The 17,972-nt window shown below is 40.8% G+C and overlaps 1 pseudogene; it reads right to left on the bottom strand.

The window, feature by feature from the left end:
* Nucleotides 1–7,752: 7,752 nt before the first annotated feature.
* On the bottom strand, nucleotides 7,753–7,992 carry LOC137778049 (CDC42 small effector protein 1 pseudogene; annotated as a pseudogene).
* Nucleotides 7,993–17,972: the final 9,980 nt, after the last annotated feature.

Genomic DNA, 17,972 nt, shown 5'->3' with positions numbered 1-17,972 from the left:
CTGATGTCTAAGGCACAACAAACATACTCTGCTGGTAGACTATTCTCTTCTACATCTGTGTATTTCAGCTCCTACCAGTTGTGTTATATATTTACCAAGGCAGAGATGTGTTTGTCCCCAAATTTGTTTATGCCAGTTATACTTACTATACCTAATAATTATACTTATTATAATTAAGCATTACATACACCAATTAAATATGAGTATTTTTGAAATGTCTCAAGAAAGGCTAAAAATATTGCCATCAAATTACACATGGTCAAGCTAACAGTAAAAAATCAGAAAGGGTGGAAATTATAAAAATCTTGAAATATTAGGAGACAGGTTGCTTTGCAGGTGTCTCTAAGTTCTTAATCAACTTAAAAGAAGACAAAAATGTGTATCAAATAGCTGTGGCTTTTGCAAAAGAGAAGTGACCTTTCACTCAGTAAACATGTTCAGAGAAACACTTTGTTTTTCAACAGATTAACAGGTGAATATAAATTTATGTTTCAAGTAAAACAAAACTTTGTCTTTTTCCAGATATACAGCTATAATTTTATTTTTCTTTTGAAATGTGCTCCAAGGATTAGGCAATGAATCATTAGATATGACACCAAAAACATGAACAACAACAACAAAAATAGACAAATTGGACTTCATCAAAATTTAAAACTTTTGTCCATCAAAGGACAGTATCAAGAAAGTGAAAAAATATACAGAATAGGAGAAAATATTTGCAAATCATACATCTGATAAGGGTCTAGTATTCAGAATATATAAAGAACTCACAACTCAACAACAAAAAGACAAACAACCCCATTCAAAAATGGGCAAAAGAGTTGAATAGACTTTTCTCCAAAGAAGATACTCAAGTGATCAACAAACACGTGAAAATATGTTCAATATCATTAGTCATTAGGGAAATACAACCCACTAGGATAGCTTTAATTAAAAAAAAAAAAAAAAGTAAAACAAGAAAATGGAAGAGATCAGATTTGTGGTTACCAGAGATGTTGGGGGTAGAGGGGAGGATGGACAAAGATAGTCAAGAGGTACAAATTTCCAGTTATAAGATAAATAATTGTACAACACAGAGACAACAGTTAACACTGCTCTATGATATATGTGAAAATTGTTGAGACAGTAAATCCTAAGAGTTCTTATCATAAGGAAAAAAAATTGTTTTTCCTTTATTTTGTATCTATAGAAGATGATGGATGTTAACTAAACTTGTGGTAATCATTTCACAATAAATGTAAGTCAAATCATTATGCTGTATACCTTAAACCTATACAGTGCTGTATGTCAATTATATGTCAACAAAACTGGGGGAACAGCAGAAAATAACTAGTATTGGCAAGAATGTGGAGGAATTGGAATCCTCATGCACTGTTGGTGGGAATACAAAGTGGTACAGCTGCTGTGGAAAACAGTTTGGCAGTCCTTCAAAAAGTTAAATAGAATTACCATACAATACAGCAATTCCACTCCTAGCTATAGTCCCAAAAGAACTGAAAACAGGTACTCAAACACTTGTGCACAAATGTTCATAGTAGCACTCTTCACAATAGCCAATAGGTGGAAACAACGCAAATGTCCGTCAATGGATGGATAAACAAACTGTGATAGATACATACAATGGAATACTACTCAGCCATGAAAGGAATGAAGCACTGGTACATGCTACAATGTACACTTAGCATATGTACACTTAGCATAATGTGAAAAAAGCCAAACACAAAAGTCACATATTGAATGATTCCATTTATATGAAGTATCCAGAATGGGTAGATCCATAGAGACAGAAAACAGATTGTGGTTGCCAGGGGCTGGAGTAAGGGGCTGGGTGAGAATGGGGTATAACTGCTAATGGGTATGGGGTTTTATTTTGGAGTCATGAAAATGTTTAGATAGAGGCGGTAATTGCATAACATATTGAATATATTAAATACCACTGAAATGGTTGCTTTAAAATGGATAACTTTATGTTATGTGAATTTCATCTCAATTTAAAAAATGCAATTCAAGATTGAAAATCTTTTTTTTTATTAGTTCCTCACTTAACCATTTTTTCATAACCAACCAACCACTTGTCACATCAGGTAAACGGACTTTTGCATGTTCTTTAAAACTTTCCAGGACTTCCCTGGTGGTCCAGTGGTAAAGAATCCGCCTTCCAATGCAGGGGACTTGGGTTCAATCCCTGTTCGGGGAACTAAGATCCCACATGCCATGAGGCAACTAAGCCCGTGTGCCACAACTACTGAGATTGCACGCCTCAACGAGAGAGCCCACGTGCCGCAAACTACAGAGCCCATGTGTCCTGGAGCCCACGCTCCACAACTGGAGAGAAGCCCCAGCGTCTCAATGAAGAGACTGTGCACCGCAAGGAAAGGCCCCTTGTGCCTCAGCGAAAATCCCACGTGCCGTAACTAAGACCCAATGCAGCCAAAAAAATAAAGAAAATAAAGTTAAAAAAAAAAAAGAACTTTCCTACATGCTCCTCTTGAGAAAGGGTTTATCACAATTTACCTCTCAGATATAAGCTAATTATTCCACTCGCATATTTTCAGGCAGCTTGATTCTCATTATCCCACTACAGAAGTATAAAAGTGATCTGAGTTCTTATTGTTGAAACCAAAGTAGAAAGTTTTAAAAAGAATTTTCTGGAATCTCCCTTTGGTAAGTAGCAGCTGAGAATGAGGAGGGGAAAAGCTCAGAGTGTGATGGCTCTCCATATAACAACGTGTACTTTTCTTCATCGTCCCAACCTGCACTGTCCAATACGGTAGCCACCAGGCAACATCTGGTAGTGAGCACTTGAAATGTGGCTGGAGTGACAGAAAACCTGAATTTTTAATTTTAATTAACTTAAATTTTAAAATTGATTCTTGGTTTAGTTATTACACAACTTTTAAGTATGTTTAGAACAACTTGGGTATTTGAAACTACTTGTTCTAACTGTAAATCTTATGAACTCTATATACACACCAAATTCAAAGACTTAGTTTAGAAAAAAAGAATGTGCAATATCTCAATTTGTAAAATGTCAATTATACACTGCAGTGATATTATCTTGGGTATAATGGATTAAATAAAACGTTTAAAAAATTATTTTCACCATTTCTATTTTATTTTTTTCAAATAAAACTATGGCAAAATTTTAAAATTATATATGTGTCTCACCTTACAATTCTATTGGACAACGCTGTTTCAGACATTGTCAATGGGGACCTCGGTCACTGGCATTCTGACTATTTAGGGTTGGGAAAAAAGAAAAGCAACTAGAATTTGGAATATGCCACAAAGCAAGAACTCCAAAGTGAGGTCATTTCCAACCCCAAGGCTTCCCATAGTGCCTCCATCACAATGGCCTCGGTATCTGTGGGCAGCAAGCCAGATGCTTTTTGAGAGCAGGAGGCAGGCAGGGCTAATGTTTTCATGACTGGTATCATTCTTTTGGAAGTCCAAAGACGACCTTGGCAATGACATCTTGCCATTGCCTCAAGATAAACCACCCACCCACCCCAATATGACATACTTTGCTGGCCTATGTACAGGATTCCAGAATTGGGCTAGATTCATGCCTAGAATTCATTCAAGAAATTGCAAAAATTCATAGGCTGATGGGTGAGGAACAAAGAGAAACAGAGAGAAAAACCACTCCCTCACAGAGGTCAGAGAAGTTTAACATGTAGCTGGTCTGAAGAGAAACTCTTCTGTCTGGATTGAGTGATTGGATCTTGTCCTCTAATCATACTTCCGACATTGGGGTATCTTCTTTTCCCATCCTCTGTCCTCAGGTACTGAGTGGGTGGGGATGTGTGGTCACAGCACAAACTTTACACCTCATTCTCAGAGGATGACAAAAACACTAAGACTGTCTGAACATTTGCCATAGAGGCGATGAAATTCTGTCCTTGCTTGCTTCTCATGGTTTGCAGGCTGGTCTCTTCTCTTGGGTTCTTTCTTTTACACACAGGTTAGAGGAAGCAAGAGTTCAATTTTAATAATAAGCCTTTATTTAAGACTGAAATGTGGGCCCTTAAAGACTCACAAAAATGAGGAAATATTTGCTAAATTTCAGTTAATAAGGATTTTCCCCAAAGGAGATGCAAGGTATAATAATTTTTGGTTTTTGTTTTGACATTATTATTTTTACTACATATATATGTAGGCACTCTAAGTACTTTACATGTATTTATTTAATCCTCACAGCTAATCTATGTGGTACGTACCATAATTATCACCATTTTATTGATGAGGAAACTGAGGCAAAGAGATTGGGTCAGTTGCCTGAGGTCTTACAGGTCTTGAATTCTGATGAAAACAGAATTCAAACTCAGGTCCATCTGACACCAAAGCTGTTTCCAAAAGTTTGAAAAGGGAAATAGGATTTTAGTCATTTTACTACAAGCTTTAAAAGCAAACATAATGACTCGAGATGTGGTCAAAGGCACCCTTTTTTTAAAACTGACATAGTTTTAATAAAACTTTAAAAAGATATTTTTCAGATGAGGGCTGTAAGGATGTGTCTAAGTTTGAAAAAATTTCAAGCACCTGGATTCTTATGTGCTTATGTTTCAAAGTTCACCCAACTTGAAAGTCATCTGCTCCTTAATAAGTGCTGCCAATATGGAATAAGAAAAAATACTTTAAACAGAAAATCCCCCTGTGTTTGGTGAACAGAGCGGTATTGTTTGTTTTTCGAAAGGGACAGGAGATGGGGGTAGAGGTGGGAGTGTTTGTTTTTATGAGGTCTGTTTTGAAAAGCTCTTCTGAGGCCTTCCCAGGAGCAGCCAAGAGAGAGTGCTGGGGTTTGATACAATACCTGCTGGGTAAGTATGGGCCTGTCTCAGCTGCAAGTAATTTACACTTTCAGGATTCTCTCCAAAGAGGACCTTAGACCAAAGCAAGCTGAGAAAATCATATATTGGATTTCTAATTGCTACAGGGCTCTGGTAGGAACAAAAATATTTTTAGGTCTAAGTTTCTTGAGTCAGTGGTCTAACTGAATCTGAGAAGAACTGGGGATTTTACCCATTTGGTGGGAAGATTTATGCTATCTGAGGGGTAGATTCTAGGGAAGGCTGGGAAAATTTTCCGAAAGCATTCTCTGAACTGTGTCTTAGCTATTGGCAATGTAGGTGCTACTCAGAGCCTTCTCCAGTCATTCTTCTGTTAATTTGCCCTCCAAGAGGATCTGAGAATTTGCTAGGCTGCCCCTGTCCTCCTCCTCAACTGAATTCTCCCAGATCCTCCAGAAAGAGTAAGGATGCTGATGCTGTAGTTGTGGGCCTCTCACACAATCACCGGCCACATCCCAGACAGATGGAGGCCTCTGGTTTCTGAGCACCTGTGTCAGGTGGTATGAACTGGAGAATCAATGTGGCTGGCTTGAGAAGAAAACTCCAGGAATATCTCAACTGCCAAAGTTTCACCTTTCCAATGACAATATTGCCACAGGGATTCACACCCCAGTACAAAGCTGCAGCAATAAATTAGTAAATCATTCCTTAGTTCTTCCCTAGCCTCACTGAAAACTGAAAATCAACAAGTAAGATAAATATCTGTTTTTGTTTAAAAATACTGTCACCATCAGAGGTTTCTCTTTTAACTTTAGCTTTTTCTTTGCGTAGGTATGTATTGAAATTCTCACTCTCACCCTGTCCCCACCTCCATTCCCCATAGGCAACCACTTTTTAAATTTCTATGTACACTAACAGGGCACCTCTCTAAAAGAGATACCTGCCCAGTGTCTCTTTAGGCATGTATAAACAAAATCAAATATATAGTTTTATTACTTCTCTCCCTTTATTATACAACAGGTAGCATACTACAAACACTGTTCTGTATCTTGCCTTTTTTTTCACTTAATGCATCCTAAAGCTTTCTCCTTCTCAGCACATGGTAAGCTTCCTTATTCCATGTTGTTGTTGTTGTTACAGCTGCTTACTATTCCATTATGTGCCACACTTTATTTATTTGGATTGTTCAGTCTTTTGCTTTTAAAACAATGCAATCAAAGGTTTGTGACCAGATATTTCTGGATCAAACTTTGTTCCTCTATTCACTGGAAATCCCACAGGCATGTATACGGCAGTCCAAGGAGTGTACACTAGACTTACAGAAGGGTAGAGATAGAAGAGGCTTCGGATCTCATCTAATCCAACCCGCTGTTTTAAGAAAGAGGAAACCAAATCTCAATGAAGTGACTTACCCAAGATTACAGAGTGGTTGGTCTGGGACCAGAGCCCAGTTTTCCTGGTTCCCAGCCTGAAGTTTTCCCTGCTAGATCACACTGCTGGGTGCTGCGTGTGTGTGTGTGTGTGTGTGTGTGTGTGTGTGTGTGTGTATTGCTCCTCCAGGAGTATAAAACTCATTGAATACAAAGTTGAACATGATGAGAGCCAGGAGAGAGACCTACAAAGCCCTGAGGGGATTCCTTCAAAGAGGAAGATACCAGGTTAGGGGAAATCTGGAAAGGCTTCATCAAGAAGGTAGCATTCATGGTTGGGCCTGGAAGAATGCATAGGATTTTACCAGGTTGAACAGGTGAAGAAGGACATTCCAGGTGAAGAGGTCAGCAAGAGCAAAGACATGGACATGGGAAAGCATCAGGTATCTTTGTGTAGCCAAGAGCCAAGTGTGTCTGGAGTATAGTGTATGATTAGAAAATAAAACTACTAGTAGCTTTAATGAGATTATTGAGCACTTACCTTATGCCAGATGTTATTCTGAGTGCTTTATCAATATTAACCTTTAATCTTCACAACCCTATGAAGCAGTTACCATTATTAGCCCCATTTTCCAGGTGGGAACACTTGGGCACAGGGAAGGTAGGTTACTGGGCTTAAGTCCCACAGCTAGTAAGTTTGCATTCTAGAGAGTCTGGCTTTAAAAGCGTGTCAGCACCTCTCCCTGTTACTGGGAGATGAGACTGGTAAAAGAAAGTGGTCACATTAGAGAGGTTGCTGGAACACTTGGTGAGACACAGAAAGATTTATACTACCATGGATTGCAAAGGGAAGGAGGCAAGTCTTTACTGAGTATATACTATGTCTTCAAAATATGATGAGAGATTTATTTTCTTTTTTTAATTCAATTTTTTATTAATTTAAAAAAAGGAAAGATCTTAGGGAGCCAGCAATGCTACAGAAACATAGGTTTAGAGCCCTACCTAGAGAAAGACCCTGGTATTGGCAGAGAGATATTGAGGGACTGTGAGTTTAAAGTCTGAGATCTAAATAGAAAGAGTAGACTAGCCAGTGGTCACCCTCCCAGCCCCTGCTTGACGTCTGCTTCAGTTCATTCCAGGAGGAAAGAGAAGGGCAGGGAGGTAGGGAGCATCTCAGCAAAGCCAGCTTCAGCTTTGGTAATCTCACCTACCGACCATATTTAAGGAGTTCCAGGTTAAGAGTTTAAAAGCATATGGCACCTAGGCTGTCATTCAGCAGAAGGGATCACATTCCAAGTCCAAGAAAACTCCTACCTCAGATCTGAGAGTGTTCAGGGCTTCAGCTGAGCTCCTCTGGCTAACGAGTAGTCACTTGGTCAGTCCTGCTGCCTTGACCCCATCTCCAGGAGGGGCTACAGCCAGAGGGAGTAGAGGGAGTCCAGCGCCCAAGCCTTTTGCGGCACTATTAATTAGATAGGGAAAAGAGGGGCCCTGGGGTCACTGATTCTAGGAGGGAAACTGGTATGGGCAGCATCTCTTCTGGGCTGGACAGAGTGAAGCTTGGACATACAGCAGAACCATTCCTATTGGAGCTACAAGCCCCTAGAATTGCTCCACAGCCTGTCTTGGTTTCCCTTGAATCTGATCTGCTCCTGAACTGCACCTGTCATGGCCAGTCCATCTCCAACCCCCATCTCCCTAGAGCCAATGTGAGGCAGGTGGACAAAATTCATTGGTTCCCCAATCATGGCCTGGTCAAGCCGCCTCCTCTTCTTCTTCAGCTGGGGTTTCTCTACCACGCAGCAGCCCAGTTTGTGCCAAAATTCACTCATCCCCTGATGGTTACGGTTTCACTCTGCCTGAGGCCCCAGAGGGCTCTTACTCTGGTGCCTTGACCTCCCACTCCTCACTCCCCTCAGGTGTAACAACATCCTAGGTTTACTCAGCTGGACGGGTGTAGAGAAAGTAGAGTCTCTGGAGCCCTTAGCTGAGCAGTGAAGGTCAGCGTCTCAGACCCTGAGAGACAAGCAAGGTCAGAGAGTGCGGTGGGGAGGCAGGCACAAGATTATGTCTTCCACAGACTTGGAACCCTGCTCTACTCTGGCATTGAGGTGACTGGCGGCAGCTGGTGGGGGGGCGTCCCGCTTGGGGCCCACCAGTGTGGGCTTTCCAGGCTCGCTCCTCGGCGGGGTGGTGGAGCCAAGGGCCGGCTGGCAGAGCTAGATTTCTTTTCTGCATAATTCAGATGAGGAAACCAGGACTCTGAGAGGGTAAGTGACTTACCCAAATTCTCAAAGCTGTCGAGTGGCAAAGAAAGCCTTTGAGGACCTGTGTCTGAGCGAAAGCTAGTGTTCTTGCTTATCTACATGTAGCCCACAGAATGCACGGCCTAGAGGGGAATGGAGTTCCGTGGTGAAGCTGGCTTGGGAAATGCTCAGATAATCCAAAACAGATGTTAATTTAATTGCAGGTTTTCTCAGACTTTAGTAGGCTACCATGCTTCATAAGGTGGACGTCTCACATTTCCAAAGCTAGTTTTACCACGATACCCTCCTCTCCCACCACCCCCAAGCCCTTTGTTCAAGTCACATTCAGTGGAGAGAGTGCTGGGAGGATACTAGTTTGGGAAAGCCTACATAGACCATACTGGAGAAAGGAAGGAAAGGTGTGTTTCCTGATCACCTGGGTGTGTGGCCACTCTTTACAAATACAAACAAAGGGCACTTGAATCTTACTTCCTGAGAACAACACAGAAAAGACATTATCTAAACTTCCACATCTCGGAAAGCTGGTGTGTTTTGTTTTTTGTTTTTGTCTTTGTTTAATTTTTGATCCCTAAAACAAATAAATTGTCCTTGTTTGTTTTAGGGATCAGAATGGAAAAGCCTGATTTGATTTCTATGGTAGAATCTCCCAATTCCTAGTCTAGTTCTCTCATACCCTAAGGTTAAGATGTTGGGATGTCAAAACCCAAAAATATATGTAGGTCATGCTTGATTGGATTATGCCTGTGAACTTAATTTGTATTTAGCTTGTGGTTTAATATATAATCCAGTGTTGCTATCATATCATTATAAAAGACAGTATGTCCAAAAAAGAATACCTTTACCCTCTCCCTTCCGAAAATCCTCATAAAGTGTAAAACTTATACCCAGCATGACTGAACCAAGTAAAACCTTAGGCATTAAGAAAGGATTCTGGGGCTTCCCTGGTGGTGCAGTGGTTAAGAATCTGCCTGCCAATGCAGGCGACACGGGTTTGATCCCTGGTCCAGGAAGATCCCACATGCCGCAGAGCAACTAAGCCCGCGAGCCACAACTACTGAGCCCACGTGCCACAACTACTGAAGCCCGCGTGCCTAGAGCCAGAGCTCCACAACCAGAGAAGCCACTGCAATGAGAAGCCCGTGCACCGCAATGAAGAGTAGCCCCTGCTCGCTGCAACTAGAGAAAGCCTGTGTGCAGCAACGAAGACCCAACGCAGCCAAAAAATAAAATAAATTTTAAAAAAAGAAAGGATTCTGTAAATCTTAAACACTGTGTGAAAATAATACTCTTTGACTGGCTACAAATTCTGCCTGTCAAAGGACATTTTCGTAGGCAGTTTTTATTACATTTGGTAAGTTGGGTGGAACTTCCTTTTCAACTCTGGTAGTATTTTAAGAATTTGGGGGAGGATTATTGGAATGACCAGAAATGCTATTGGTGGTGGTTTTAATTACTCAATAAGATGACCTAATTTTAAGAATGGAAGGGCTACGTAATAACACTTGTTCTTATTTAGAGAGCCGGTGTGTGGGTGAAGCCTCCAAATTTTGCAAAAACTTCTAGAATCACTTGTAGTGTTATTTCATAGTCTGGGGAATGTTTGGTAGTGATCCCTTTAGATATAAGACAGAACTGAGTGTAGGATGTTTTTCCTAAGAAACTTTTTGTAATAAGTAGTCTGCTGCTGCTGCTACTGCTACTCAAACTTAATTTTCATCACTCAAAACTGTGAATGAAGTCCAGGCTTCCTCTTTTACCAACTGCATTATGACTAGAAGGTGGAGTATCGAGAATTATCATCAGTTCATTTTTTGTCCTTAGTCCATATGGGAAGAGGAACTCAAAGGAAAAACACAAATAAAAAAATGTGTTCATTCATTATCTTTCTTAAGCCAAAATGAACAGTATATAGCGATGCAAATACTAGTGAAGCAGATTGGAAAATAGAATAGGAACATTGAGGATAATGCTAATTGCAACAAAATACAGATCCATCCCTCAACTAATTAATTACCAATATAAATATCTTCTTTCTTTTGGACACCATATAACATGTACGTATGCAATGGAATGTTTCTCAAGTATAGGAAATTGGGATCCCCAGCCCCCAAGAAACATACCTGCCTTGTGAAAAGCTCCTCATCTTAGGAATCATGGGAATTGGAATTCTGTGCAATTCTGGTGACTTCTCAGTTTATGGAGGTGGGTAGGAATTCTGTTTTCAAGATCTTGGGTGAAAGGAAACTTGCAATGGGCATCCTGAATTGTAACCTTGGCACCCCCCTCCCTGTGAGCTCAGACAAATGGCTTCATCTCTTGTGCCTGTTTTTTTTTTTTTAATCTCCCAATTTCTATTCTCATTCTTTTGTATCCAGAGGTACGTGTCATCTGAAGCCTTATGCACTTTGCATAGTAAATCAGGAACAAATCCAGGAGGGAGAATGAGACAGAGAGACAATTACTGGTTAGTAGCACTAAGTTTCTGCATAAATTTTGTGCTAGGCTTGATGAACCTACGGTAATGTATGATGTTTCATGTGCTGCACCGTGTCTTACACATTTATACATTTTCTCCTGGCCCTTGGGACACTGAAGTCTCTGTGGAACATTCCATGAATGATCATCAGCATTACATTCTACTAAAATAACTGGGACCTATTTATAAACCACAGGAAATTGTTCTTGCTCAGGATACAGTCTGAATAAGTAATTTAGAAAATGGAAAACACTGTCAGTCATCCATATGTTTTCTCTATCTACTATTTTCCAAACTGGTCTTGAGTGTTCCTATCGCTATACCTTTGCTCGTGCTGTTCTCAAAGCTAAGAATACCCTCCCCACTTTTCCAAATCCTCTTCTCCTTTAAGGTTCAACTCAAATGCCACTTTTTTGGGTAGAAATTTCCGTACTTTTTTGACATGGCCCCTCACTGCCATAACCCAGGGATCTCTTTTTCCTTGCAATTGTGATTCACTTCTAGCCCCTAACACTTAGCACTTAAGTGCTCCCCTATTGTTCTCTCCTTTTTTTAAAAATAAATCTATATATTTATTGATTGATTTTTGGCTGCATTGGGTCTTCATTGCTGCATGTGGGCTTTCTCTAGCTGTGGCGAGCGGGGGCTACTCTTGGTTGCGGTGCATGGGCTTCTCATTGCGGTGGCTTCTCTTGTTGCAGAGCACAGGTTCTAGGCGTGTGGGCTCGGTCTCAGTAGTTGTGGCACGTGGGCTCAGTAGTTGTGGCTCGCGGGCTTAGTTGCTCTGCAGCATGTGGGATCTTCCCGGACCAGGGCTCGAACCCATGTCCCCTGAACTGGAAGGCGGATTCTTAACCACTGCGCCAGCAGGGAAGTCCTGTTCTCTCCTTTTTGCCATTAGATAAAACTGGGATTTCCAGAGACTGTAAACTCCTTGAGAAGAGGGTCCTACATGAATAACCAAGAAAGCATCTAACACAGAGGTGAGAACATGGACAGCACTCAGTGCTATTGGTATAAGGTGGTGGTTTTCAAGTGATCTAAAGCCAAGCGAAAGAAAATCACAGAAACCCTATGTGCAGAATAAACAAAGGTTGACCTACTGTGGTAGAAGTTGTGGTAAAGGTAGGTACACTGGCATCCTGTCAGCTGGACCCTACTCTCTACCCTCTTCTGAGCAGGCCCTGGAGCACCCCCAGGGTGCAGGCTGCCTTTGTCCCCTGCCCTGCTGGTGCCCTGTGTTCTCAGGCTTCCATGCTGGGAACCTCACCTTCCTTAGAACCCAAGTTTCCTCCGTTCCATTCTCTCCAGGCTTAAGCATAAATGTCTTTTAGCTGAGTTGTTAAATGTCTCATTAGCTGAGTGTGTGCTAACGTTACCCACCCTCTCCAAAACAAGTGCATTCTCACAGTTTTTCTAAACAGAACACCTTGGCCTGACCCATGGATCCCCATCCAGTCAGTTGGAGAACTCGGTGTAGCTGATCATGGTGCAGTCCCTGTGGCCATATTCCCCCCTTCCTACTGCTCCAGCAAATTCCAGTAGAAATGCCTGCAGGATTGAAATTCTGGGGTTCCTTTCAACTCAAACTTCCTGTCAACACAATCACACTCTTCCCCATAAGCAAACATTTCCTTGTTCCTTCATACTCCCAGTTAATTGCAAGGAAACAGAGTAAACAAATTTTCTGATGGAACTTTGGATGGCACAAGACACATCCCATTCAGAGCAGTAGGAACAGAATGCAAAGTGGCTGTACCATCCACCCTTTGACCCTGGCGTCACTTCAACCCATCCCACCCCAGCACCGTGTGGACTCCTCCAGGATTGACCCCCTTGGCTGCCTGCTATCCTGGGCTTCATGCTTGCATTCTTGCTCCTCCCTTGATTTGATTATTGGGGCAACGATGCGTTTATCCCTGACTTTACATCCTGCTGATCTCCTTTTACGTGGGGATCCACTTTTCACTCCAGACCCTAATGCAGGCCCTGGTGCTCTTACTATTGTTCACTGACCAGTGGCTCTTCTGGGTCCACATGATCCTGGTTGCTTCAAGACACCAGGCCCTGACAGCCACAAATGGTGAGCTGATTATGCCAGCTAGAATCTGGGACTGTTTTCCAAGAGACCTTGCCTGGCTCTAAACTGTTTGTCCTACGGGCCCATTTCCATTCAGTCCCAAACTGAGCAACCCCAATCTCAGTAGCCTCCTGACTTGACATCGTATGTGTTCTTCCAGCTATTTGACTTGGGCTTCCCTCTACAAACATTAGCCTTGTTCACCTTTGTGCTGTGTGTCCTCTAGAGCCCTTTGCCTTCCCCACCCCCAGTACCTGCCCCACTACAAAAAGTCACACTCTCACCGTCACCATTATAGGACATTCCACTGGCCCCTGAGGAATCAGCATGAGTCAATCAGAGAAATCATTTTACAAACAGAGGGTTTTGATTTCCTTAAATTCACCGCGTAGGGCAGGAGTTATTCTCAGAAGGAAATATAAAATAGGGGATGTAAATCTGGAGTCTTAGTCCAGTCAAGAAGGAGGTACAGAACTTTTATAAAGGATAAATGATTTACTGTCTCTCCTACCATTCTACCAGATGGGGTGAGGCCTGCTGGGAATGTTGTGAGGGAGATGTTTATCAGGAGGATAGTAGAGCACTTAGGACTCTTTTGTTATCTACCTTCCATAAGCAGGCACTTTTCTCTTTTGTATTCCTTAGGGAGAAAAAAATTGTTGGCTTGAACTCCTCGTGCTTTTTTAAAAATAATTAATTAATTAATTAATTTTTGGCTGCATTGGATCTTTGCAAAGATCTTTCTCTAGTTGCGGTGAGCGGGGGCTACTCTTCGTTGCGGTGTGTGGGCTTCTCATTGCGGTGGCTTCTCTTGTTGCAGAGCTCAGGCTCTAGGCGAGTGGGCTTCAGTAGTTGAGGCACACAGGCTTAGTTGCTCCGCAGCACGTGGGATCTTCCCAGACCAGGGATCAAACCTGTGTCCCCTGCATTGGCAGGCGGATTCTCAACCACCGCACCACCAGGGATGTCCCCCTCATGCTTTCTGATGTAATAAAAAAGTCAAGCAAATGGCATGTCTTGGTTCGACCTGGACTCACAGCCTGCCTGCATTATCACAAGTGCTAAGAGGTGGAGGCTCTGTGTGCCTTGAGGATTATCATGCATTTTTTTCCCCAAGTGTTAAGCCTTTTTCCATGCAGAAGGGGCCCATCTCAGGGCAGGCCATTATGATGCCTAGTCCCTTGTTGATGTTTCAGCTAGCGTTAAATAAGGCTTTAGGGTTTTATTGTATGGGTACTAAATTTGAAGGCAAGATTTCCAAAACCAGTTTTCCTCTTAACTGACTATGGGTACATCATAGCCCAACTGGGTCCCTTTTGCTCATCTGTAAAATCGTGAGGGTTGAGCCCATGCAACCTGAAAGAAACCCTCCAGCTCTGAAATCCCCCAACTTCGTAATGAATCCTAGTTGGCATCTAGGCACTAATTGGAAATCTATAAACCAGCTAAGATACTCTAGAATTGAATCTATTGGTATCCCTCAGCAATAATAGTAATAATTAGAGTTTTAGCTACAATAAGAAGTCATCTTCCTTTTTTATGAGGTAATATATCCAGGGGACCACCTGGCATCGATAGGCCATCAATACATTTCAGTGAAAGAGGCATTTCCTATACTAATATTTCCCAAAATATAATTCTAGAAATCCTATTCTTTCACCTAGATTCACCAAGGCAATTGTGCCCTACAAGGTCCTTTATAATGTTTTTTATGTGTGCAGGATCCAAAGATCACACATTGCTAGTTATTAGTTCTCTTTAGTTACTCTTAGTCTAGAACAGTCTCTTCCCATTTTTCATAACATTGATACATTTGAGGAGTCTGGGTTGATTGTCCTGTAGAATATTACATAATCTGAATTTACGGGATTGTTTCCTCATGTTGAGATTCAGATTTAATCTGTTTGTCAGAAAAACGACTTCAGTGATGTTCATACTGTTATTTTTTAAAACTATTTTTATTATACCTTTAATATGTGATCAAATATTACAGAAATACATAGGGAGAAATGGAAGGTGCTCCAAAATGTCACCCCCAGAAATAACTAGTATTTACATTTTAGTATATATGCCATCAGATTTTTTTCATTTGCATATAACAAAAATGGAACCATTTTCTATATCATTTTTGTAACTTGCTGTTTTCATTTGTTGCCATATCTTAGAACACTTTCTGTGTGAGTACATATAGATCTACCTCATTTTTTTTAGTGGTTTGTTTCCAGTTTCTGGCTATTAGGAACTATGCTGCAATCATCCATGTAAATTTGTCTTTGTGTACTTATGTGTTTCTGGTTACCTTCTGGAGTAAAATTCCTGGATCAACTTTGATATTACAAACTTGCCCCCACAAAAACATTACATCAATCAATACATTCACCAACAATGCGTGAGAGTGACTGTTTCCTCACATCTTATCCTGGTATTACTACTCTTTTTAATCTTTGCCAATTGGAAGTGAAAATTGCTATCTCATCATCATTTGAATTTTTAAACTATGAGCGAAGTTGAGTATATTTTTGTATGTCTATTTCCTGTTTTTGTTCCTTTTTCTGAGCTATCTGTATATATCCTTTGCCTATTTTCCTACAGGATTATCCTTTACTTATTGATTTCTAAGACTCATTTTTATACTAAAGAAATTAACCATTTGTTTTGTGTACTTGTAATTATTGTTTTGTCCAGCTAATTAGAGCACCTAAGTAACATCCTGTGAAATGTGCTCCAAAGAATATGCCTAACTTAGGAAGAAGCCATGTTTAGATTCTCCTCTTTGAACCTGCCATATAGGGAAAAGAGCCAGAACACCTGCTTGACTTAAATCTGTAGTGTGAATAAAATATATGTATTCATACATATACATACACTGTATGTATAATTTGAAAGTGGTGGTTTTAAGAAATGTTTTCTCTGTGGTCATTTTCTTTCAAAAAAATAAACTACATTAAGATTCTTTAAAATTGGGCTGTGGTGGGTTATAAGGTAGAAGCAGAAATTGTTCTGAAGCTGAAAATAGGCTGTAGATTATGAAACCCAGTGTCCACAGGTGGCCAAATCTCCCCTCTCCCCCTCCACAATGACTGGACATAGTGTGGAAGCCATCACTCTGGAAGGTCTCAGGAAGCTCTGACAAGAAGAGCATCTTCATAAGGTAGACTCTGTCCACTTAATTTTCTCCCACCTTGAGCTGCTGGGTTTGGTTCCGTGGTGGCCCGCTAGCAGCCTGCAGATCGCGCTGTTAGGTGTACTGCAGGCCTAAGTTCAGTCTTCAGAAATCTTTCCAAACAGAAAGGACTTGTGGGCCAAAGTTTTGTTGTTTTCATTTTGCCTTTCCTATCCCAACCAAGTTGGATTCCTTTTCTCACAATTTGGACCATGTCCTTGCATTTCGTATGAATAAGATTGTCAGCTTCAGAGATGTCTATATTTGGTGATAGGGAATTACGTTCAGCAGTTTTACAATGCTCTCCCTAATCATCTCTCCTGGTCCCTGGATGTGCTGGCTCTGTGCCCAGTACAAAAATGAAAGATTATTTAACTGGATGCACTAGGTACATGGCCTCCAGCTGCACTTAGGACGCATGATTAACTCTCTTACCTCTCCTAAGAGCTGCCCGCACTCCTCTGCCCTAAAAGTAATGCAGTTCTTTCTTGTTCAATACTATTGACTCCTCTATAGAAAGAAACAGAGGGAAAAAAGTCTCTAACTTTGATAGCTCAGAGCTGGATCTGTCAGCAATCTGAAATACATTCAGTCTCTGATAATAAAACATTTTCGTATGTCGCTCAGAGGGAGTTAGAAGACGTTACCTCGGAATTTGATTTCACATATGTGAAATCATGAGGTTCATGAGGGCAAAAGTAAGATGTCAACACCCAGCCCCCCAAACAGCCACGAAATAGGAAATAGAGAAAAAAACACATACAGCCAAGAAATAGGAAATAAGGAAACAAGCATACTTTCTGAGTGATAAACTCTGAAATCAACACATAATGGCACTGGGCAGAGATATATAAAATCTCCTTAAAGGGGCAGAAATCAATCATCTAGCCTATGCCTTTAAGGCTTGACTGCTGTCCACTCAAGCATAAACGCGTATTCAAAGAAAAAAATGCACATTATTTGTAAAAGAAAACATAGAAATGTTACATGGCAGCTTTTTGGGTTGTTATATAATATGGATATATTAATTTTGTCTCGTCACTGCTATTCTTTCCATCTTTTTTCCCATGGGAGATACTCACTGGAATAAAAATATTTTTCCCTTTATTTTTTTTTCTTGCTAACATAGTGGAGCTGCTTGAGAGCTGTTATTAAACACACTCATCTGACTTGGTTGGGATAGAGCCACCAATACCTTCTGAATTTAAGCTACAGCTGAAATATTTTGATAAGAAAAACAGGAAATTGCTCTACAAATAAACCAAGGTACACTCAGGATTGAATCAAAACTTTTCCTTCATGGGAAATAACCTAGCGATATCTCTGTTTTTTTTGAACAGAAAAGAGCTGGCACAGTACATGGCTATTGTACCACTGTTAAGTTCGTTCAAATTAGGTCTTATGGATGAAACATACTGACGATCATATCCTTTGGTTGGACTCCTCAGCAGCTGTCCAATGAACTAGGCTTCATAAACAGAACATTGAGAAAAATATTTCTGCTGCTTCATGGACACACCCGTAACACATTCATACAATGGTCTCCCCACGCCCTGGACTTACACACACTCTGTAGTACACAGCTAACAGTTAGCATTCAAATATTATACATGTTGATTTGATTGTACCACAAGGATATTCATCCTAGCTAGTCATCTGTCAGGGATATTTATCTCCTAAAAATTCTAATTGCTAATCTAAGAGATTTTGACTGAATTTTGACAATCAGATTTGATGTTCCCCTACCACCTCACCAGTTAGAAGAAAGAAAAAAAAAAAAAATCTACTGCACTCCTCATCCTTCTGATTTGAGTGATTGTGCCATG

Source organism: Eschrichtius robustus, chromosome 15 (genome assembly GCF_028021215.1).
Source record: "Eschrichtius robustus isolate mEscRob2 chromosome 15, mEscRob2.pri, whole genome shotgun sequence".
Lineage (NCBI taxonomy): Eukaryota > Metazoa > Chordata > Mammalia > Artiodactyla > Eschrichtiidae > Eschrichtius > Eschrichtius robustus.
This window is presented reverse-complemented; position numbering and strand designations above follow the sequence as displayed.